Below are 24,725 nucleotides of genomic sequence, written 5' to 3'. Positions count from 1 at the left end.
TCGCATGCCTGCCTTTGTTCAGTCCTGACAACGGTCTCCACGTCACCCCACTCCTCCCTACCCAACTCGCCCACTCAAGTCAAAAAGAAAGTACTCAAACCGGGGACATACTTCCGTGTAACTGCTGAATAATGGAACCAAACACAAGTGCCCTTCCCTGGCAGGGAGCAAACCTGCCTGTGTTTCTGGCGGGTCCCAGCGCACCCACCGGGCCAGGAGTCTGAGCCAAGAGCGCCTGTCCGCACTGCGTGCCCCCGCCTGACCCTGGCCACGCCCAGCTGAGGGTCTGTCTTGGGAATTCACTTTCTCAACAATGTCGGAGCTGAATGCCCACATCTGGCCGGATCACCATCAAATTCTGTGTCTACACTGGGTCATGCCAGGCCCCTGGTCCACACCAGAGGCTATGCAGGAAGTTCTTCACCTGGAACGGATGAGTGGGTTGGGATGAGAGATGGTTCTGGAAGTCCCTGAACTTTCCGGCCAGATGTTGTCCATTTTCTAGGGAGATGGTGTATCACTTTCTTCCCATTCTCCAAGGAGCCCTTGATCCCATAGAGAGTAAGAATCACAACAGTCTTTATAAAGTCTAGAAAGAGCCTCTTTCCCATGCCTGGCCGGGGAAACAAGAATCAGTGGCCTGATCTGCGGTCCGTCAACAGTTGGGCCATCCTGATGAAGGTCCATACGTTTTCCAAAATTCAGAAGGACAAATTTCGCTCTTTCAATAAACTGGAATCTCAGCCAGATCCTGAGAACTGGAGAGTCCCTGCTGCGTCCTTTGTCTCTCCCTCTGGGCTTAAAATCTCTTCCCCCCTTTGCCATTGTTCTCAGGGGAAGTTCTTTAGCAAGATGGGGACTCACTTCTAGAAGCTTCTAGAATACCCGTCCACTCTCTCGGCCTCCTTGACTCATCCTTCCAGATGAGCTTTCTCCACATTTCCCAGCAGGGCTGGGCCCCTCACACATTCCCGCTATCCGTTCAGATGACTTTTCTAGACTGATTTGCATATTTCTCTCTCCTGCCGGCAAGACCGTGAGCCCGGGAGGGCAGGAGCCCAGTCTTATTCATTTCCTATCTCGTGCACCTAGCACAGAGACCCTGTGTTTGTGTGGCTGGGGAAGAGGGGAGGGGTGTTCAGTGAACGAATAAATAGATCCATGAATGACCAACCCCTCCCCCCACACACACACACCTCCATGCCTTCATTTCCTTGATGAAGAGAGTGAGGCTCTGGGGGACATTAGCATGCCCTGAGACTGAGCCACATTGGGGTGGAGGGAGGACCCCCCCCCCCCCCGGAGCCACACCCTCGCCAGCTGCAGGCCTCCCAGCAGCTGTGGACTGAGGTCACGCAGTCAGCATCCCGCACCACCCTTCGGTGGCTGACACGGCATGCCACCTTGCCTCGCCTTCTGTCTGCTGCTCCTGGGTTCAGAGCACAGAGCAGGGAGACGCAAACCAAAGCGACATCAGGGGCAAGAAAGCAGTCCCAGGCAGATGCCAATTGCCCCCTCCCTTGGCGGGGTCCGGGAACCCCAAATCTTCTCTGAGATTCTCTGTCGTGACCATAGTGAGGACCAAAATGAGAAACTGCTGGGCTCTTTCAAACTGACTTCAACAGCAGGATAAAGAGCTGAATTTCATGCCCAGAAATGCATTGTCCGTGAACCCAAACAGTCAGTTTTCTTTGGCTTCCTCTCTGCCAGAGTAAGATTCATGAGATGTCTGATAAAATCTCGGGCCGGCCGCTCGGAGTTCTGCTTGTCCCAAACATATTTCAGACCCTGAAAGGAGAGCTGGTGGGGAGGGCGGCCTCCCCAGCTGGTTTTGTTCCTGCCCCGAAGTGGGGGGGAACGCCTCGGAGGAAATTCGTAGGCCCCAACACAGCTGTGGTCGTTACTAAATCATTAGATTTGCCACAAACAAGATAAAAATTTCAAACAACAAAGAGGACTTTTCCGTGGTCTGCCGAATGGGGTTTCTTATTGTGTTTTGGTTCCCTCTGGGGGCAGGGCTGGCTGGTGGGGTTTCCTCACACCCCACTGCCTTGGCCAGAAAGCCACAGGACACCCCCCACCCCGCCATGGCCTCTCCCACCCCTGCTCCTGCTCTCCTGAATGGGGCAAAGGGTTTGGCTCTTTTTTTTTTCTTTTTTTTTTTTTTAAGTGTAGATAAATCCGGAAAAGACTCAGGGTTTTGAGTCAGTGTTTCGTGAGCAACAACCTGACCTTCTCTTGTCCGCTTCTCAGAAGTACAGGTTTCTTCTCTGAGGAACACAAAAGCCCAAACAGGAAAAGAGAAGAGTATCCCAAATTCACGGCTGGGAAAAGGGAAGTCACTTTACTGTTTGTCCTCAATGGGCACCGCGTTCAAATTCTCCACCTCTTCCTGAAGTCTGGGAAATCAGCCACTTGTCCCTGATCCCACAGTTTTCTATGCTGTGCCTGTCTTCTGTGTCACCCTAGACCTCAGCCTTCTTTCTGCTCCCTTTTGTACCTACTAAGTGTATAATAAATATGACTGACTGATAGAAAGCCTGGAGCCAAATTAGTTGTGAGGGTTTTTATAAAAACATGAGTCATGGGATGCCTGGGTGCCTCAGTTGGTTAAGCCACTGCTTTCAGCTCAGGTCATGATTCCAGGGTCCTGGGATCGAGTCCCGCATCCAGCTTCCCTCTCCGCCTCTGCCTGCTTGTGCGCACGCTCTTTCTCTCTCTCTCTCTCTCTCTCTCTCTGATAAACAAATAAAATCTTAAAAATATAACAAAATAAAAACACGAGTCATTTAGAAAGTGTCACTATAGCCCAGACCTGTACATCGTGTTTCATCCTCACTGCAATCCTACAGGGGTGGGGTTTCTTTCCATTTTACAGATGAGAAAACTGTGGCTCAGAAGGATTCTGGGAGTGCAAACTGCTTCTTATTGGTGTGGGTAGAATTCCAGGACGAGCTCCTTTGCAAAGCTGAGCTCATCACCTCTTGGGACTTCCCAGGGTTTCAGCGGATGGCCCAGGGAAGCTTTCAGTAACCAGGTCCTAAGGGATCAGGACACTGTGTAAGACATGTCAGGGCTCAGAACAGAGAAAGGTTGACTAGCATGCTGAAGTTGTTCATGCTTTTCCTGGCAGAGCGGCAGGAACTGCCCAGATCAAGCCCTCATTCCCCAAATCCTGCCCTTTCCTCCTAACCATGGCCAGCTGTCCACTCCCATCCCACACTGAGTGGCTTTCAGGCCAAAATGTCCTATGTCTGCTCCCCTCACTAGCCCTGAGCTGGGAGTGTGGCACAGAATGGTGGTTTTGAGGATGTGTGTGACTGCCGATACTTGCCCCGGTTGTGCTCATGGCGGATATCCCTGAATTGATCCCAATACTCTTTGCTAGAGAAGATAGACCAGACCTCAGAATCCTTCTCAATACAGCCTTCCAGGCGGATACCACCAATCCATCAGCATTGTCCTGAGATTAAGCCTGTCCTTATTGGCATAGCAGATGATTAGCTGAACTTAATTTCTGTTCCCTTCTATCTTTCCTGCCTGCCTTCCCCAGTGCTTCTGGGATGGATAGAGGGGTGGACAGGTGGATGGAAGGAAGAACAAGTGGGTGGATGGATGGATGGACAGATATATGGAGGGGTAGATGGATATGGTAGATGGATGGATGGATGGATGGATGGATGGATGGATGGATGGATGGACAGCCAGGTGGATAGATAGATGGACAGATGGACAGATGGACGGACAGGTGGATGGACGGACAATGGATGGATGAAGGGAAACTGAGTTCTCACCTTACAAGGAGCCCTGGTTCGCACCACTCCTAATTCTTCTGATTTCACTCAGTGCTGGTGCTTCTTTGACAAAGCATGCTCTTAGCATGTGGCGTTTTTTACAGGAACTGGTGAGATTCCTGGGTCATCCTGAGGCCGCGGAGGATCCTCAGCGTCAGCACTTTGTTTCTCACTCAGTCTCATTTCCTCCCCCTCCAACATATGCCTGAGCTTAAAAACATCCACTCATCCCATACTTCCTCCTTCTTTTTAAAGCTCAGGCTGACAAGAGAAATTTCTTCTCCCACTCACCTTTTTTTTCTTTCTTTCTTTTTTTTTTTCTGTACAGAGAAGAAAAAATACTTACAATTCCACCATAGGGTGCATAGGAATGGCCAACGATTAAAAACTCTTCCGTGTCTTTGGAGCAATCAGCATCCTTAACCCATGCCATTAACTGCCCAGAGGTTCTGAATCATCCTATGATTTTGCTGTGGATGGGAAGCATGTTTTTCCAGGGCCTTTTAAGAAGCCCTGGCTTCTTAAACCAATCAAGTTATGGTGTTCTCAGAATATTCTTTCCCTAGCAAAATACCACTTAGCGTTCAAGAGGAAGAAAATGTTAAGAAATGTTTATTCAAGCCAGTTTGAAGGGAATAAAATAGCTCTTATAAAGCAACACTTTGGAGATTTGAGTACAAGTAAATCAGCAGCATATGGATTGTGTGCTGTTAAAACATGCTTTTGTTTCCTCAGGAAGGAAAAAAAACTTGGGAAAAAATATCTTCTATAAAATGACATATATTGGAAAATAGCTAGGGATTTTTAAGAAAACCAAAATGTAGCAGGGAATGCCCAACTCTGGTCCTTAATATCCTGGGAACAATTAGGGAGTAAAATTAGGTGGTAAGATTACTGTACCATTTCTTAATCCAAGCTGGAGATGACATATTTCTCAGATAATTCTAAAAAAAAAGAAAAATTACATACTGAGATTTATATGAGATGAGGTTTTGTTTCATTGTCTTTGTTTTGACAGTCTGATAATAATTCTTTTCACTGGACTCACCGTTTGGGAAAGTAAGAGTGTGGAGGTAAAGATGGGGCCCTAGAATCAGACTGTTGGTTTGAATCACACCTCTGCCCCTTGTGCCATGGGATCTCCACAAGACATTCACCTTTCCCTGTGCCCTAGTTTCCTCATCTGGAAAGTGAGAAGAAAAAGAAGACGAATTACTACACTTACCGCACTTGGATGCACAGTCAGTTCTCAGTAAATGTTAGCTGGTGTTACTTGTCATCTCACCTAGAATGCTAGCCCACTAGACAGTTCCGTGCCTCAGTCATGCACATCAAAACTTAACAAACCTGTAGGTAGGCTGACAAAGAAAAAAATGAAATAAAATGAAATGCAAGTGGGGACCTTACAACCAACTGCAAAGAGATAAAAGGCATTAGGAGAGAATACAATGAACAACCGTACACCAAAAATTTGATAATTTACACGAAATAGCGAATTCTTAGAAACACTCACAGATCACCTAAACTGACCTAGGAAGAAATAGAAACCATAACAGACGTATAACAAGTAAAGAGAATGAATCAGTAATCAAACCTCCCTATGAAAATAAGTCCAGGACCAGATGTCTTCACAGGTGAATTCTGTTAAATATTTAAAAGAAATTTAACACCAATCCTTCTCAAGCCCTTCTAGTCACTCATGCCCTCCCTGACCCTTCTCTATAACTATGGTTTCACTGTCCCACACACAAATATGCATTCCCTCGCCTCAACTTATTTTTCATCATCACTTAATGTATCATATACTCATTTTCTTATTTATTTATTGACTCTCTTCTCCCTCTAGAACATGGGAGCTCTATCAGAGCAGGGAATTTTTTTCCACTATTGAATGCTCCATGCCTCAGAGAGTGCTTACCACCTAGTGGTGCCTATAAAACTGTGTTGAATAAATAAACTGTCTAATTATTCTTTTAGTGAAAGAGAATAAAGAGAAATCTAGAGAGGGCCTGGGTATTGCAGAACTCTAAGATCTAGCTGACAAGAACAACATGAGCCTTCAGAAGAAGATCACCAAGAAAGTGTTGTGTCAGGAAAACAAAGGGAAATGAAATTTCTGAAGAGCAAGGGAACTGGTCAGCAGTGTCAAATAATGCTGAGAAATCAAGTACAATGAGAACCAAAGTGTCTACTGGACTGAGCTGCAAAAGACTGAGTGACCAACCTAGCAAGAAGCATTTGGGAGTATCAAAAAGCTAGGAGCCAGAAGCCACGCTGTGCTGAGGGACAGAAGAAAGCAGCACATCTGATAACATTTTGAAAAAGTTGCTTTATTTTTTAAAAAGATGATACAGATGGAGCACCTGGGTGGCTTAGTGGGTTAAAGCCTCTGCCTTCCGCTCAGGTCATGATCCCAGGGCCCTGGGATGGAGCCCCGCATTGGGCTCTCTGCTCGCAGGGAGCCTGCTTCCCCCTCTCTCTTTCTGCCTGCCTCTCTGCCTATTTGTGACCTCTGTCTGTCAAATAAATAAATAAAATCTTAAAAAAAAAAAGATGATACAGAGATAAGGAAGTTGCTAGAAAGGGCAAGGGTCAATTGAGGATATTGTTTTTAAGTGGCCAAGATCTGTAAATGTCTAAAAGCCGATGGTGGGAACTCAGCAGGGGAGAAGAGAAGGTGAAAATACAGGGGAGGGCAAGGCTCCCAAAAGGAAATGTATGGGATTGCTAAAGCCATCCCATAGGACTGACTTTAGCAAGGAACAACCTCTCTTACACCCTCAGACTGGAGGAGAACAAGACCCAGAGAGTCCACATGACTTACCCACCAGCCCAACCAGGACCCAGGTCTCCGGTGTTCTTTTTCCCATGCAGATTTTTTTTTCTCTTGCTCAAATTAGTATGTTCAAGGGGCAGTGAGGAGGAGGGAGGGATAGAAACCAAAGCTGGTAAGTAAAAAATGCTGACTGCAATAGATTTTGTCACTGAAAACTCTCACAGGGAAGGTACTTCTTCCCACTCAGGAGCGCCCTTCCCTGCGCTGTGAGCCCCGTTAGCGCTAAAGAGCATCTCCCTGAAGCCTCACTCACCCTTCCCTGGGACAGCGGAGGGACTTACCTAACTGGGGAATCTCTGAGAAGAAACGGAGCATGGACAGCCCAGCCCCTTCCTGTGTCTTCCTCTTTTTAGGAAATACCAGAGAAAAGATGATCTAGGTGGCTCTCAAACCCACAGCCAGCATAGCAGGAAAGCTCTCTGCACCTACCCTGTGTGGAGGCTACCAGTGGTCTGACTCTCTCCGTGGCCAGATGGGCAGGTCCAGCCAATATGTGGGCTCAGGTTTAGGAAGTCCATGTGCCCACAGGTATGTTCCACTTTCTCTAACGTCACCCTTATCAATAGGAAAGATGCTATTTTGATGTCTCTCGGCCTCCCTGCTTTGTTTTTTTTTGTTTTTTTTTTTTGTTTTTTTTTTTTTTGCTTTTTCCAGTGGATTCAGAAAAAGATGAGGAAGAAGGGAGGCAAAGACTCCAACAGAAATGCTGCGATTAAAATCAGCCTGCAAAGCTTGATTCTCAAAAACATTCTTTTTAAGCTATAAAGACCAAAGAATCATATTTTCTGATACAATTTAAAAAATGCAAGTGCATTCTTTTCAGTGAAGAACACTCAGAGGGGGGAACAGGAGAGCCTGATTGCTTTCATGGATGTGTAAAACCCAAAGGACCTGCTTTCTTCATTCAGTTGGATCAAAGTATGAAATCACAGTTGATCATTTCTTCTGCTCTTTCCAGGATTCCACTGTTTTCTGTCTGGAAACAGCCATGGCCACATCCACAATTTCAAACTTGAGAAAATGACCCAGAATCATCACAACCTGCAGAGAGGTTTCATGGCAATGACCGCTCTGTGAGGGTTGGGGGTGGGATAGGGAGAGAAACCTGCCAAAGTACATTCTTCGTTGATGAGAAAAATGCATCAACGATTATAAGATTAGGTGTTTGGCACTGTTCTGAGCCATGGTTCTAGTTTTTTGACTCACTCCTTTCCAACATTTTCAAAGCCAAAGAGTTGATCCTAATAATCATTTCAGAAATAGTGACCATCACCCTCTCCCATGACTTCGGTCTCCATATTCCAAATTGGAAAGATATTGGCCTTGACTGTACAACTTCTCTCTGCTGCTCCCAAGCTGCTATTTGGAAATTTACCACATAATGTTTAGTTCTATCAGGGAAGACAAAGTTTAGCAGCAAAATCCCTCTTGCAATGTTGCTTGAAAGCTATTTTAAGAAACAAAGGGTCTGGGGATTATTCAAGGACTTCATGGCACATCAGACTCCGTGGGAGGTTGGAAGTCAAGGGTGAGAATGTGGGCGTGACTAAGGCAGCTGGTAAAGGCGAGGCCAAGGCGGAAGGAGACACAGAGCAGAGACATGTGGTCTGTGCTCTACCCCTGTGCTGCAGCCAATGGCCTCCAACCATCCCACATTCTTGCAATGGTTGTGCTAATTCAGAGCTCCCAGGGAGAGGATCTAGCCCCTTTGGTTTCTAAGAGCAGTCACTTTCCTCTACCCCCTGCCCTCCAAAAAAAACAGCCTATGGTGAGAAGCTTCCTACAAGAAAGGAGGAGTGCTATGGGAGGGGTGGGATCAGGTGCTGGGAGCAGAGCTGGACGAGTGATTCCCCCTGCCTGGGCCCCATGGGGGGAGTCCTGTGACGGACAGCTCGGTGGCTTGATTTATCCAAGATGGTTTATTGCACGGTGATCCTGAGAGCTCCCATTCACCCAAACACCATTCACTGCATAGCGATTAAGACCTGAGGAGAGAGGCATCAGTGGACAGAACAGACACAGCCCCTGCCTCCTCAAATCATCCGCCTTGAATTACGGGGCACTGAGTTCACCCTTGCTGTTTTGAGCCCTCGGTGGCTGTAAAGGGTCCTATCCAAACCTCAGCTTGGGTCTGACTGAAAGGACCCGCTGGCCCGGACTTGAAATACAAAGGACTGAGATCTCTAAGTTCAACTCATTTGCAAATGAAAAAGTGAGCTTGAGCTCTGCACAGACTCAAGGAAATGCAGGACGTGATCCTGTCACATGGGGACGGATCACCAGCCGGCGACCCTAAGGGGTGCCACAGAGGACAGCACAGCTTACTGGAAACTTTGTACCTACTGATATCGGCACATATTCATGCAAACAAATGTTCTGTTTCGGTAGACCCTTTTGTAAAACTAATAATTTTACATTCCAAGAATGAGCTGAGCTACCTAAAGTGTGTAGTGTGTGTGTATGTGTGTGTGTGTGTTCACTAGCAAGTATGAAAAAGAGTTAACTTTTTTCCCTTGTTTTTCATGGGGACATCTGGGCCTCCATGGTGGTCAATGTCATGGAAAAATCACAAGCCTTGGGAGGTTCCTGGTCTAATACTCTCAGTTGTTTATCTGTGTTCATGGCCTTGGAGAAGTTTCCTAACTTTGTCAAGGTTTGTTTCCTCCCTTATAATATTAAAATAATAATGATATCTATCCTTTGTCATGCACTTACCATGTGCCAGGCACAACAGTGAAAATTTATTTCTATTTTAAGTGTACTCTATAATTTTTTTCTATAATATATATAATACATATAATTCTATAATATAATTTTTCCCTAAGTAAAAAAGTTTATTTTTTACTTACACTGATTTTGCAGATGAGAATCAGACCTAGTGCAGCTAAATAATTTGCCTAAGATCAAGAAGCTAGGAAGTGTGGCAGAGGCAGGATTTTTAACCCAGGTGTGTCGGACCCCAGAGCCCCTATTCTCCAGCACCTCATTCTACTACCTTCTCACAGGGTGTTTCTGGCAGGGCAGGTTCACTTGCAAGTGACAAAAAAACCCTCAGCATTCTCCTTCACAGTCATCAGGGACTGCGGCTCCTTCTTACTGCTTTACCATTTCCAGTAAGTGACTTCTACCTCATGGTCCAAGATGGCTGTTCACATCCAGCCATCATGTCCACATTCCAGTTGGCATAGAAAAGAAGAGATAAAAACAGGTCTGTTTCTTCCCATTTAGGACACTTCCTAAGGATTGCATGCAGCGCTTCTGCTTTGCAGAAGCAACACAGTGACCACACAGGCACGTGTAGCCACAAAGGAGGCTGGGCTCTGTGTTCTTCTCACAGGACTTCATATGCCTGATTAAACAAATGTGGCATTGTATTATTAAGGAAGAAGGGATGGGTGAGCACTGGGGGAACAATCTCTGGTGTGTGGGGTAGTAGGAGCTATGAGGGAGGGGCGCCTGAGTGGCTCAGTCATTAAGCATCTGCCTTTGGCTCAGGTAATGATCCCAGGGTCCTGAGATCAAGCCCCGCATTGGGATCCTTGCTCAGTGGGGAGTCTGCTTCTCCCATTGCCTGCCACTCCCCCTCATTCATGCTCTCTCTCTCTCTCTCTCTGTCAAATAAATAAATAAGTAAAACAAAGGAAGGAGGGAAAAAGAAGAGGGTGGGAGGGGAGGAGGAAGGAAGAAATAAAGAAAAGGAAGGAAGGAAGGAGGAATGAGAAGGTAAATGAAGAACTGGGTCCACTGCCTGGCTCAGAGTAGGTCCCTGGAACATAACATGGTCATTGACTATGACTGACCTCTATCAGGCGTCCTGCAGAACACATGCAAAAAACCACAAATTCAAATCAGTGAAGGGAAAGTCACAGAAGCAGGGCAGGGGAAGGAAACATTTTTTAAATCACCATGGTATGATGTACTGGGCCTCTTTTCGCACACAAAAGCGCTGCTGCCTTTGCTCATTCGCAGCCTCCCCAGGACGGCGTGGAAGGCGACCATGAGAGGTGCTTCAGCGACCAGCCTCCCCGGCAGCATCTGTGGGCCCCACGTGACCTGCGGGACGATGCTATCAGCGGTGACCGCCACAGTTAATGGAAATGCAGTTTTCATTACAGTAAGAAAATTGAAATCTCGGCCAGCCTCCGTGGGTTCCATCTGACCCGTTCCTCATTTCCCCTAAGATGGTGTGTTGTTTTCATTCCCCTCGTGATGAACCTTTATCGTGAAAAGGTAGGAGGAGCCACGTAATTGAAATCCCCAGGAAATCTCCACATCACACTGCCATTCAGCAAGCGTCCTCCACCATCCTGACACCGGGGCTCCCATCAAGCAGGAAAAGGCCATTTTTAATGTGAGGTGAGGATAATATCGAGGAGGGAAGGTTCCAGATGGCCGGACTGAATTGAAGTGACAGACACCTAAGTGGTACGAAAGTGGGGGAGAGGAGGAGAGAGGGAAGAGTGGTGGCGCCGAGGGACCGGTGTCATTGACAAGTTCTGAAAGGTAGCAGACAACTTCCTTGGGTGGGAGGTTTGTGGGGCATGGATGCTGCGAATACCTTCCCACTCAAAGTACGTTTTCTGGCTCTTTGGATTGCTGACGATCTGTGTCTGCACCGAGTGTTGCCTTTGTTAGAAAGAAGTTAGCTAAACATGATGCAGACTTGCTCCTTCTGATGCCCCTTTCCTCTGGATTCACAGTCCTTGTCCCTCAGCTCCTGACCTCTCAGGGCCTCCTGTCCCTTCCTGTCACTGCCAGCTCCTCCCGTGCGCCGCCCCCTCAACAGAGTGAGAGAGGAATGAAGAGATTTGCAGCAAAGCGAACATCTGCTGAGCCACGCGAGTCAAGGCGCTTGGTTTCGTAATTTTGTTGAGAAAGCAAAAGAGTGCCAGACACCCCTCCCTTTGGCAGAGGCCCACCCTGGTTAAGGTTTTATCTCTTCCCTGTTTTTTCCTGTCACTGCTCATCCTATGACCACACGGGGCCTGGCTGCCATTTTCGTAGCCTGGAACTGATACTCTTATCGACCACGCGCGAGTCATTTCCAGAAGGGGGACTCTGGTCACATCAGGAAGGAGCCATTTGAGCAGCCAATCAGACTCAAAGGTTGCCGATGACCTATAGGGCTTCCGGCCACGACCAGGGCAACATGAAGCCGTGATGGCCGGCTCCACTTACTCCATCCTGGAGGGCAATCCCGTGTGATGGCTCAAAGATGTCTGTAGAAGGAAAATCTCCTGTCCCCTTATTTATTCATTCATGTATCCTCACCTTCTTCTTCTCACCCAGTCTCTCTCTTTTAGGAGAAACTCATTTTGCCATGATTGGCAGAAGTCCCTAGGCACAGGTGCCCACATTCGTCCGCTAGTCTCTTGGAGGGCGTGCTCTCCCAGCAGGCGAGCTAGGATTGCAGGCTGGGTATCATTCCACTGGTCGGTTGGACTCAGGTCTCCTCTTCAAGCTCAGAAGCTTCCTCGTGCCCACTCTCACTCTTGAATCCTGTTTCACTTGCATCTGTATATGCGGGAGACATTGAAGCCCATAAGGAGCAGCTGTTAGGAAACCAGCAGAGTCTGACTCATGCTCGTCTTCTCCTTTTGTGTCTCTAAATCCAGTGGAACCATGCAGTGTCCCTCCAAAACCCCGAATACGGAGCTGAGCCCTGCCCCCTGGCCTTCTGCAAAAAGACAGGCCAGCCGTGCCAGTGGACAGAGAGAGTGTACCGAGGAAGGGAAGACGCACAGGGTATTGATTTCAGAGCCCTGGAACCTTAGTTCCCAATGAGCTCATCCATCTTTGTCACTTTACAGAGAAGAGAGTGCCATGGGCAAAGTTGTACACCAGCCCATGGCAGACCCAGGCGAAGAGACAGAACCTTGGGCTCCCAGTTCAGGGCTCTCATCACTGTGCCCAGGGTGCCTGATGGAAAGCTGGTGATTTGTACCAAACAGCACCCCCCAAACGCTAGAGCTGCCCACACCACAGGAAGATACCGAAGGGACATAAAAGGCAAAACCATTGACAGAGAGAGGGGGGCAGAAACTTCTTTTTCTTTATGGCCAGCTGGTGTTCTGTTGGCCTCTTCACAGTGGGAGAACTGAATGATCTGAAGGACAGGATGGCTGCAAAAGAAATGAAGCAAGGGGTGCCGGGGTGGTTCAGTTGGTCAAGTGTCTGATTCTCGCTCAGGTCAGGATCTCAGGGTCCTGGGATTGAGCCCAGGAGTGGGCTCTGGGCTCAGTGGGGAAGCTCCTTCTCCCTCCTCTTCTTCCTCTGCGCATGCTCTTTCTCTGTCTCTCAAATAAACAATAAAATCTTAAAAAAAAAAAAAGAAGAAGAAGAAGAAGAAGAAGAAGGAAGAAAGAAAGAAATGAAGGCAGAGAGTCAGAAGAAGTACCACGGTGGCTGGGAGAGTGAGCCATGGAACCAGCCAGCGGGGCTCTAAATCCCGCTCTCTCACTTCGCAGCTATGGACATAATCTTTGTGCTCCAAGGGTATGGATGAAACGAGCCATTTCATGGAAAGTACTTCAGACAGAACTGGACACATAGCGAGCCATTGATGTCCTACCAGGGAAGGAAGTGTAAGGAACAGCCCAGAGAAAGCCGCAGGACCTCTCTCAGGCTGACTGGAAATAAATCCTTCTCCTTGTTTCTGGTAGTGTTGCTAGGAGAGAGTGCAGCTTGATGAAAAAGGCCAGGATTTTAGAAAGGGTGTTAGTCACGGGGCGCCTGGGTGGCTCAGTGGGTTAAGCTGCTGCCTTCAGCTCAGGTCATGATCTCAGGGTCCTGGGATCGAGTCCCGCATTGGGATCTCTGCCCAGCAGGGAGCCTGTTTCCCCCTCTTTCTCTCTGCCTGCCTCTCTGCCTACTTGTGATCTCTGCCTGTCAAATAAATAATTAAAATCTTTTTAATTAATTAACTAATTAATTAAAAAGGTGTTAGTCAGTGCAGGCCTCAAAACACCTTAACTTGGGTGCCTGGGTGGGTCAGTGGGTTGAACTTCCAACTCTTGCTTCCTGCTCAGGTCGTTATCTTGCCCTGATGAATTCGAGCCCCAGGTAGGGCTTTGTGCTCAGTGCTCAGTGCGGAGTCTGTTTCGAATACTTTCTCCCTCCCCCTCGTCCCCTCCCTGCTTGCACATGTGCACTCTCTCTCTCTCTCAAACAAATAAATCTTAAAAAAACAAAACAAAACAAAAAAATGTGATTTTCAGAATGAAGCTTATTTCTCTGTCACATCACAATTCTGATGTAAACTGTGCTGGTCAGTGAAGGATCTCTGTTTCTTTACGATCAATCACTTGAGAACCCTGGTTCTTTCCATGTTGTTGCTCTGCCAACCCCAGATCTTGTCAAACTGAATCCACCACCACGTCTGGATTTTAGACAGCAGGCGGAAGGAAGCCAGGAGGAGAGGGCATACCCATGGACTTAAGGCCCAAGCCAAAAAGTGGCAGCATGATCTCTGTTCACGTTTTAACTTGCAACAATTGCGTCACATGGTCACAGAACCCCTGACCACTGGAGAGGCTGGGGATGGAGTCTAGTGGTCCAGCCACGCACCCAGAGAAAAGGGGAGTGAGACCTCCATGCAAAAACCAGTTTTTTTGATTACTGATGGTGTCTGGGGGCCGGTTATGAAAACTCCTTCTAGCTCTTCCAGCTCATTCATTGAACTGGCTCTCAATCGTCAGTCGCTCTTTCATTCCGCAGGTATTTCTTGAGCACCTACTACGGGCCAGACTCTGTTCTAGATCCAGGGGACGCCACTTTGAATAAGACAGACCACACCCCTTCCACTCTGAAGCCCATTCACTCTAAGGCTAATGAGGAGCCGTCCAAGGACTTTTTCTTTTCATTCCAAATCAATATTCATTTCCATGTTCTTTTTTTTTTTTTTTTTAATTGTTTTTTGGAACAAGGACCTCAGATTTAGAGGCTCTCCAGGCCTCACAAAATTTGGATCTGCCCCTGCTGCTCTCGTGGGGCTAACAGCTTAGCTGGAAGAAAGAAAGTGAACAGTGAACAAATGAATGTATACAACAGCAGAGGCGGATGGGTGTTGTACAACCACAGTCGGGGGAGGGGAGAGAGCCCTGCTATATTCAGTGGACCTCAAGAGCCTTTCTGGAGTCAGGTAAGCAGCCATTGAAGGAGGGGAGCTGTTCCTACTTTTTACTAAAGATGAAGACGAGCGTCATTCACAGATCCCGGTGTGTGCTGCTGATTGTTTTTCAGAATTTATTTCTGCTAGTGGAGTTAACGAGTCAGAAGTACAAATGTTTTTCAGGTTCTTGAAATCATGGGCTAAAACCTCTCCTTTTAGTGAGACTTCTCACTAGGATTCTAAACACAGCAGGGGACACCTGGGTGGCTCAGTGGGTTAAGCGTCTGCCTTTGGCTTAGGTCATGATCCCAGGGTCCTGGGATCGAGTCCCACATCGGGCTTCCTGCTCATTGGGGAGCCTGCATCTCCCTCTGCCTGCCGCTCCCCCTGCCTGTGCTCGTGCGCTCTCTCTCTCTGACAAATAAATAAACTTTTAAAAGAAACAACAATGATAAAGACCTGGATTTTGAGACATTTTAAATAACATCTTCTCAGAGCTTAGATTTGCTCCAGACATTTAAGGATGACCTCTCTCTGTACTGCCTGGGCTTCTCCACGTCTAAGGTCTTAACGAGGCTTTTTTCACCAGCCACATGAAACACCGACACGCAATTGTTTATTCTAGAATTATGTCTGGAGTCCTAGAATTTTGGGTGTTGACGAGTCTGTGCTGACTCACCCTAAGTTAATAATGGTCAAACTAAGCTAGAGCCCCCATCTCTCAATCCCTCCGTCCGTGATCGAAGCCAGTGACAGGTGAAAGGTGCCTGCAGTGCTTTGTGACAACAGACCTTAAGGCAGAAGTTTTTAAATAAACACTCCTGGGTCTGACCTGCCAGATGTACCTGCTTCGGAGGCGGTGAGGAGCATGATCTGGGATAACAAGTGTCAAGTCCATACCCCAGGGCTGGAACAGACACATTTCAGCGTTAGCAGTGGATACGACTTTGGTGGCAGCGCCCGGAGAATGTCCCAAGGCCAGATGTGGGCCCCGTGGGAAAGGGAGCAGGTGTGGGGCAGTGTGGGGTGGTCTCGGGCTTGTAGGCATGAACAGAAGACCTCAGCAGAAAGGGACTGGCCGTCATACCCCTGGAATCCCAGGAGCTGGGGAAGGAGTCACATGAGACCACCCAGAGGGAGAGAGCCCTTCAGCCTGGGTCAAGAGAACCACGGGAGACGGGGGGCCCAGCTGGAGGCTGCTGCAGAGTCTGTGACAGAGCCCACTTTAATCATCTGCCAGGCCACCCCACAGAGGCCAGCTGCCGGCCCAGAGGGCTTAGGCCACCCAGCCACGTGAGAACTATCTTATTCCCTTACCTCTCCCCTTTCTGGGCTTCATTCCAAGCATGGAGGGAAACAGCAGCTAGCCAGGGGGAGGAGGTAAGTAGAGGGAGAGGCGAGGAAAAGGACTGGTCCCCCTTTCCCAGGGCAGACTTCCAGGACGAGGCAGGTCTGAGCCAAGGGAGAAGAAAGGATTTCAGGCTGAATCAGTTTCAGGGGTTTAACTATTACCTGGGACTTGGAATGTTAAGGTCTGAAGTGAGGCTGGGGGTTTTTTGGGGGGGGGGGGGGGTTGTTTATTTATTTTTTTATTTTTTGCTTTTTTGTTTGATTGTTTGTTTTGCAACTCAAAAGATTTTTGTACTGTCTGAATAGGACAGTGAGTTCATCCGCTTGCCCAAGTCAGCGTGGGAGGAAGAGAGATTCTGCAGCCTTCAAATAAAATGTAAGGAGACCATGGGGGTGCGGCACAAAATGTGGATCAGCCTACTGCTGCTCTCAGGGACAGAGCGATGATAGACAGATGGGGAAAGAGAGAGTTGCATTTTATTCACAAGCCCTGTTCCGTGATTTTCCAGTGAGCCAGATATATACGAATTTGATAGTCATTCTGGCTGTGTCGCACACGTGTAATGTTATTTCCTAAATCATCACTTTCTGCTAACAAGACCCACTTTTATTCCACTCTAACTCACTCCTGAGTTAAAAGTAATTTTTGGACCTCCTTTTAAACTTCATCTTCCTGATTGCACACGTGAGAGTTTTATCTTCTGCAAGCCTTTCCTTTACCAAAGCCTTGGGGAGGTATCCTGAATGCGCCGATTGGACTCTGAACACCACATGATCTCAAAATCGCAGCCACCGACCCCTGATGTCTCCAAGCCACAATGAACCACACGGTGTTTTCATGTTCCTTAGGCCTTCCCCATCACTCGCCACTGATAGACTCCCTATGGTCCATTCATTCATTCATTCATTCATCATTTATTGGCTTGGGTACCCCCTTTGTACCAATCACCCTGTGGGGTGGTAGAGGTACAAACGTGATAGCTAAGAACACACACTCGCTGACCCCGAGGCACGCGCCTTCTACCATTTCATGATTCAGTGGATACTAAGTTATCGTGAAAACAGGCCAGAAGGACAATATTGGCGTGATCTACCAGGTGTAGTGGGAGCACAGGAGGGAGTCATGAACTCTGCTTGGCAAAGGGTCAGATCAGTTTCACAGACGAGAAGACCGTCGGGCTGAAAGGATCAGTTAAGACTTTGCCAGGCAGTCAAAGTGGGGAAGGCAGGCGGAGGGAACAGCTTGGACAGAGGCACTGCATGAGTCAGGATCGCCTAAGTTACGCCACAGTCACAAAATGACCCTGAAGTCTTAGAAGCTAAATATAACTAAGATTCATTTTCCACTGGGATCATCAGTCCAAGGCAGGTCAGCTGCTTAGGGGGTGTGTAGGAGGAGCAGCAGACAAGGCTATACAGTACCCTGAGGACTGAAGTTAGTGGTGTCCATACACTCTTATTATAGTGGGACCACCCAGAACATGGAGCTACCACGTTGGCACTGAAGGACACAAAAAGCTGGCAGGAAACCCATGGAAAATAAATTCCTCAGCGCAGAGGTGATCTATAGAATTTCCACTCCCACTGCATTGGCAAGAACTAATCCCATCGCCCAGGACGGTGAAATGTACAGAACCACGTGGCTATTCCATGAACATAGTTAACGTCTCTGCTATAACCACAAAGGCGTGAAGCCATTTCCTAGGCTTAGGAAACTGAAGGGTTCAAAGTTATCAGAGAAGTGGGTGCAGAGAGGCAGTAGCAGAAGGTAAGAAAGGTAAGGATAAGACGGTGAACTCTTGTGCACCGTGCACAGGAGTCTGGGCCACTGTATGTCCAAAGCAAAGCTTTTGAAGAGTTTTAAACATAGTATTGTGATCATATTTGTGGGATTTTAAAAAAGATTTTATTTATCTATTTGAGATGGAAAGAGAGAGAGTGAGAGAGAGAGAGAGAACGAGCAGGGTTCCCAGCTGAGCAGGGAACCTGACGTGGGGCTCCGTCCCAGGACGCAGGATCATGACCTGAGGCAAAGGCAGCCGCTTAACCAATTGAGCCACCCAGGCCCCTGTATTGTGTTTTAAATGCATTCCTCATGCCGCTGCACTGGGGATGAATTAAAAAGGGATTGAAATAGGAGATGCAAAGAATGGTTTGGTTCCTACAGTTGTCCAGGTTAAAGGTGATGGAGGAACTAGGGTCATTGGGGATGAATATGAGAACGGTGAAAGAGACAGTCAGTAGAACTTGATGACTAATTAGCTATGGAAGAAAGAGAAAAATAGGTTGACTTTCTCTTCTTCTCTAGATCCCACTGAGTGGCATCGATTACGATGGTGAATACAGGAGGATACTGAGCTTGGGGAAAAGACACGGAGGGCAATTTGGGACCTGAGCGTGAGTTACCCAATGTGCTTATTATGAATTGAACTGTATCCCTCAAAAAGAAATGTTCAAGTTAAACCCCCCAAGAGCTCAGAACGTGACCTTATTTAGAAATAAGGTAGTTGCAGATCTGATTAGTTAAGATTAGGATGAGGTCCTCTGGAGTAGAGTGGACCCTTACTCTAACGTGACTGGTGTCCTTATAAGACAGACACGTGACAACGGAGGCAGAGACTGGAGTGACACACTTACAAGGTAAGAAACACCAAACATCAGACTCTTGAGGAAGGATTCTCCTCTGCCTGTTTCAGAAGGAGCATTGCCCTGCCAACACCTTGATTTTTGACTTCTGGCCTCCAGAACTGTGAGAAAATAAACTGTTGTTTTAAGCAGTTCGTGGGACTCAGTTATGGTGGCCCTAAGAAACGGACACAAGCATCTAGGCGGGGCTGCCCTGCTGAATGTAAGGTGAGGTCAGACCAGTCTTCTAGAGGCCCAGGAGGGATCCATAAGGAGCAGAGAGCAGGCTGGGGCACGTGCTGCCAGAGCTTTATCTTGCCCAGGCTAGAGGGGAGGAAAGGGGAAGGGACAGGGAACATCATAACAAAGATAACACTTAAAGAGAGCTTTGGAGAGTAAGCTGGGGTCTTTTCCTGTCCTAGCTGATGGCAAACTGCTGGGAGCCAAGACTCCATACCTGGCAAGTAAGCATCTGACAACATTCACTGGGCACCTTTGTGCTGGGCTCTGTGCTAGGCACTGAGGATATGATGGAGAGCGAGCAGGCACAGTCCCGAGTCTCAGGCAATTCTAATCCCCTGGGGACACAGACTAATGCCGCTCAATATCAGACAACCCCCCAGAAACGTACACAGGCACTCACCCTGGTAAGTGGTACGAAGGGACATTACCGAGTGTTAAGAGAACCTATTGCAAGGAAGTTGTTCAAGCCTGGAGGCTCTGAAGGGCTTTTTGAGGAAGTGAGGTCTGAGCGGAGATCTGAAGTAGAAGAGTTAATTTTAAGGGAAGAGGGAAAGGGAGGGGACAGTCCAGGAGAAGGCTCTGGAGCAGGAGGGGAGGCTCCTGCAGATTTGAGGATCTGAAAGACAGCCAGGGTCACTGCAGCTCAGAGAGGAAGAGGAACTGACCCTGGGAGCAGGCAGTAGCCATGGTTTGCAGGGCCTCTGGGGGTTTAGTCGTCATCTGAGAGCGATGGATAGAAGGGGGAAAGCCAGTCAATGACTTTCAGCAGGGATCCAGAGGGGCAAGATTAAAGTTGTATTTTTTTATTTTTTTTAAAGATTTATTTATTTGAGAGAGAGAGAGAGCGCGCGCGAGCATGTGCAGGAGTGAGGGAAGGGCAGAGGGAAAGAATCAAGCAGATTCCCAAGGAGCTCAAAGCCCAACCCAAGGCATGACCAGGGGCTCCATCTCCCAACCCTGAGATCATGACCTGAGCTGAGATCAAGAGTCGGATCCTTCACCAACTGAGCCACCCAGTGGCCCCCTTTAAAAATAAATAAATAAATAAATAAAGATTTATTTATTTTAGAGAGAAAGGGCAAGAGCGAGCATGAGTGGGAGAGAGAAAGGGAGAGAATCTCAAGCTGGCCTCATGATGATCACAGAACCCGACAAATCTCATGACTATGAGATGACCACCGTTGAGACCATGACCTGAGCCAAAACCAAGCGCCCAATGCTTAACTGTGCCACCCAGGAGCACCCCCCTTCCTTTATTTTAAAGACCGCTTTGATTAGAATGGCTGGAGAAAGTCAAGAACACCTGGTTCAGTCAGTAGAGCAAGCAACTCTTGATCTCGGGGTCGTGAGTTTGAGCCCCATGTGGGGTGTAGAGCTTACTTAAACATTAACTAATTAATAAACTTTAAAATTTTTTTTTAAATATTAAAGAAAAAAAAAGGAACGGAAGCAAATAGAACTATTAAAACTATAGCAGTGTTCCAGCTCAGAGAGCGTGTTGGCTTGAACAAGGCGGTAGCAGTGGAAATGGCAGATTTAAGAAGGACTTCTCTAGGCACTCATTGAAAGGAAAAAGGAATTAATGAATGAAATTAACTTTCTGAACCTGCCACTATTCCATGCTCTTCTCTGTCTTCAGGTTATAAAATACTGTCTCTCTGAGGAGTGACATTGATGCCTGAGTACAAAGCATCTTGACATCTGATAATAAAGACTTAATCTCTGAAGAAGAAGAAGTTCAACATTATGCAGAGGAGACAATGATACTCTTTCTAGTTGGGGAAGGGAGGCGCATCGAAGAGAGAGTAAGAGGTTTGACCCCTGGAGGCTTCCACAGGTCAGAGAGGTCCCAAGACAAGGCTCTATCTGAAGGACCTTCTGCACCTGCCAGCCCCAAGCTTTCTCTGACCTCATATCTCTAAGGAGCTTGACTCATGGGCACCATGTACAGAAGGAACATTCTGTATAGTAGAGCTCCCCCAAGGCGCCCTGCAAGATGCTGGTATCACCCAGGAAGGGCTGAAGCTCCTGTAGGGAGAGTTTCCTCCTCTGTTGGCCTATGCTTTAGACACGGGGATGAGCGTTAAGTCCAGACGGTGACCTTTGCTTTATGTAGGAGGGTGTGCTTCTTCCCAGGGGCCCTGCACGCAGCTGACGCTCTTTTCAGCGTCAGATTTCTAGCTCCCAAAGAAGGCAAAGCTGTAGTCCCAGGTGCCAAGAATCTTGGCCCACCCTTGCAACTTGGGATGTGTGAAGTTCAAATTGTTCGCTCAGTTGGGGACCTGATTAGATGTAAGATGCTGCACTGGGTGGGTCTTGAGTTCCTTTTCCTTCTCCATCATGCCCAGGAAGGATGGAGTTCAGAGGAATGAAAGGCGCCTGCCATCTTGGAATAGCCGGTAGTGTCTCTGGCTAGATTCTGACAGGATCTGAAGACTATTGGGGAGGAATTGCTTTGACTCTTACCTTCTACTCTTGTTCAAGAAATGCTGGAATTGAATCTGTGGAAACAAAAAAAAATGGACTCTTCACTAGAGAGAACAAACTGGTGGTTATGAGAGGGGAGGTGGGTGAGGAGAGAGACGAAATAGGTAAAAGGGATTAAAGAATACACTTCCCATAATGAGCACTGAGAAAGGTGTAAAACTGGCTTTTTGTGTTTTTTTAAGATTTTATTTGTTTATTTGACAGAAATCACAAGTAGGCAGAGAGGCAGGCAGAGAGAGAGAGGAGGAAGCAGACTCCCTGCTGAGCAGAGAGCCTGATGTGGGGATCGATCCCAGCACCCTGGGATCATGACCTGAGCTGAAGGCAGAGGCTTTAACCCACGGAGCCACCCAGGCGCCCCTAGAACTACTGAGTTAATATCATACACCTGAAATGAATGTAACACTGTATGTCAATTATACTTGAATAAAAAAATAATCAAATCAATCAATAATACATTTTCATCCTAATTAACCATGCAAGAGCTACTAATGAAGCAACACAAATGATTCAATATTACTTAATAATGACATCATATTCACATGTATGCCCCAATTCCAATGACTCCGAGCTCCCCTTGCCAAACAGGAGGACCTGAACCTCCCTTTGAAATCTTCCCATTATTTTCAGGCAACTGTGAAGGGGGTGTCGGTGTCTCAGCCTCAGGAACTACACAGAGTTCTCCACTGGCTTTTTCGGCAGTGAGTCCTCAGGGCTGGAGTCCACCAAACAGACCCTTCACGAAACCTCCCACCGCTGGCAGCGCCAAGACCGTCCCCCCAACTCTGTGTCACAGCTTGTCATTCAGCTGCTGAGGCCAATGCCCAGAGTCTCACAAAGTCTTCAGAAAGACATTTCCTCTAGACCACGGTCCTTACCCATCTCTGTGGCGAAAACGTGAACCTGGTTCCAAGGAGGGTTGAGGACAAAGGTCATAACATCCCTTCCTGGTCATCCCTTTTCTGTCTGGGGGACGCCCTGCATACCCCAGGCCCATCTCTCCACCCCAGGCACATCCACAACAGCCAAAGAACCCTTTTCACTAATGACATCAGAGCCTCATCCTGTCGGCCCAGACACAAGTAGGCACGTGAGCACTCAAGCACGCACACACACACACGCGAATTAATATATGTATAGAGCAGGAGCCAAAAGGTCACTCATCAAGAAATTTTCATAATGACGATGATCTCTGGAGGGTGAGTGCTTGGGTGTCCCACATTTTTGTCTGCTGACATACCCACTTGCTTTGCTTTCTTGTTCTTATTTTATGATGTAATGCTTTTTTTAAAAAAAATTGCGTATTAATATAGATTTTACATTTTATTACCTAATGCTTTCATTTTTAAAAGTTTCTTAAGATATTAACATTTGGCCGATAACTGGACACCCTCCAGTTTATTTCTGGTCTTCCTCTAAGTTGCTTTGGAAACTTCAGGAACTGCTCCCTGTCTCAATCTATGTGGAAGCTGGCGAGAACACCTGGGAGCCCTCGCTGTGTGCCAGGCACTGTGCCTAGTGCCTTCCATACACTGAACCAGGGCCCCCTCCCAGGAACTCTGGGCGGGCACTGTAATCCCCACTGCAGTGCCCAGGACCCTGCTCTTGAAAGCCCATACAAAGGACAAGGCCGGAGAGGATGCACAGGGCGGAGACCCACATTCTCCAGGAGAGAAGAGGCCAGAACCCTCCCAGGGGGTATCTGTTTAGGGTACCAGTTTGGGGGCTTCCTCTTTCCCCAAATTCCTTCCTCCTGGAAGAAACAGAGAAGGGCTGGGTCCTCGGTGGAACCTCGCCCAGCCCCACCGACAGGCTCTCGCAGAAAGTCAGCGCGACTCAGCCGGGCCCCTTCAGAGCCGGGGGGAGGGGGGGTGGGGGTGGGGGGGGTGGGGCCCTCCCCGGCCCTCCCCACCCAGCCTCCTGCTGGAGCTGAAGGCAGCGGGGGCCGAGAACCAGCCACCAGCCGCCCATCCTGGGACGAGGAGAGGAAAAACCCCGGCAGCCGCCGCCTAATTGGCGTTGGAAACAGGGAGAGGCTTCCAAGTGCAGAAATGAATTAAACAAGCTTTTTTTCCCCCTGCAGGGTGGAGTACCAGCTCCAGGTCTCCGCCCGAGTCCCACCCCAGCCGCCGCTATTTATAAGATCTAAATGCCAGATGGAACCTGCCAGGGTGAAACAGAAAACACAGGGCTGGGCCGAAGGCAGAGGCCCCAGGAGGCCCCTGCGGGGAGCAGAGCAGGAGCAGGGAAGGCCGGGGGAGGGCGCAGGGGGAGCCGGCGCCTCCGCGGCCCCTCTGGCCCCACCCAAGCCGCGGGGGGCCCCAGCCAGCTGGGAACTTGGAAATGCGGGCGGCTGGATGCTTCCCCGACATTCCACAGCCTGGGGCGCAGGGCTGGGTGCCGGGCAGGGACTCGGGGTTGTACCTGTTGGATCAGGCGCGGCGGGCAGAGTCAGGAAAGCCGTCCGGGCCTGCAGCCCTCTGCGGGGTGGGCTGGCGGGCCGCCGGGGAGGGGAGGGGCGCGGGTTCCCGCAGCTGCGGGAACGGGGGGGGGCACGGCGGGGGCACCGGGGGCAGAGGCAGGGAGCAGGAGGGGGCAGCCCTGCCTTCTTCTTCTCTTACCTGGTGGAATCTCATGCCTGTTGCCAACCTCCGCTGCCTTGTTTGTGACACCTGGGCAGTCATTAAGCCCACTGGGTAGGGTTTTTGAGAAAACAGAGCAGACAGCATGGGCTTCGGAGGGCTCCCCAGCGTTGGAACACCTGTTCCTCTTGGACTTTTCGCCCAGGAGTACAAACGCCTTTGTGTGGGCCACTGTCTCTCTGGACCAGAGACTTGCAGGGCAAACACAGGTCCCTCTCCTCCCGCGGGGCTCAAGGGCTTGGGGACAAATCACATCTCGGCTTCCCAGGTCTGGGTGCCACGGCGCCCAGAAAGGCCGGCCTGAGCTCCGGGGTCATTTGACACATGCACCTGACAAAATCCAGGTGAGGTCCCAGTGGCATTGTAAGTTTCCTAGCAGCCACACACATCAGTTAAAAGAAGCAAACAGTGAAGTTAATTTGAATGTATTTTATTTAATGCAATATATCAAAAATAGTATAATTTCAGAAACACTATTAATGAGCCATTTTACATTCTCTTTTTTCTGCCAGGTATCCCCAATCTGCTGTGTATTTTATACTTCTAGAATCTCCATTCCCACTAGCGACATTGCAAGTGCTCAGTCTGCTGCTGTGGCCAGTAGCGCGTGGACCGGCCAGCGTGGTCTCTACTCGTTG

The 24,725-nt window shown here is 48.5% G+C and overlaps 1 long non-coding RNA gene across 3 annotated transcripts; it reads right to left on the bottom strand.

Moving 5' to 3' along the window:
• Positions 1-2,614: 2,614 nt before the first annotated feature.
• On the bottom strand, positions 2,615-23,956 carry LOC132015452 (uncharacterized). Of its 3 annotated transcripts, XR_009403698.1 has the most exons (8): positions 23,870-23,956; positions 21,425-21,459; positions 5,080-5,152; positions 4,843-4,977; positions 4,695-4,738; positions 4,141-4,264; positions 3,795-3,923; positions 2,615-2,755 (listed from the first exon to the last, which is right to left on the bottom strand). It is a non-coding gene; the product is annotated as an uncharacterized LOC132015452 (long non-coding RNA). The 3 variants fall into 3 exon arrangements; XR_009403695.1 differs by having other exon boundaries at positions 3,795-4,264; XR_009403688.1 differs by lacking the exons at positions 2,615-2,755; positions 3,795-3,923; positions 4,141-4,264 and having other exon boundaries at positions 4,415-4,738.
• Between the last annotated feature and the right edge of the window lie 769 nt (positions 23,957-24,725).

The sequence above is a fragment of the Mustela nigripes genome, chromosome 1, assembly GCF_022355385.1.
Source record: "Mustela nigripes isolate SB6536 chromosome 1, MUSNIG.SB6536, whole genome shotgun sequence".
Classification (NCBI taxonomy): Eukaryota; Metazoa; Chordata; class Mammalia; order Carnivora; family Mustelidae; genus Mustela; species Mustela nigripes.
The sequence above is the reverse complement of the archived record's forward strand: the minus strand, read 5'-3'. Positions and strand labels throughout refer to the sequence as shown.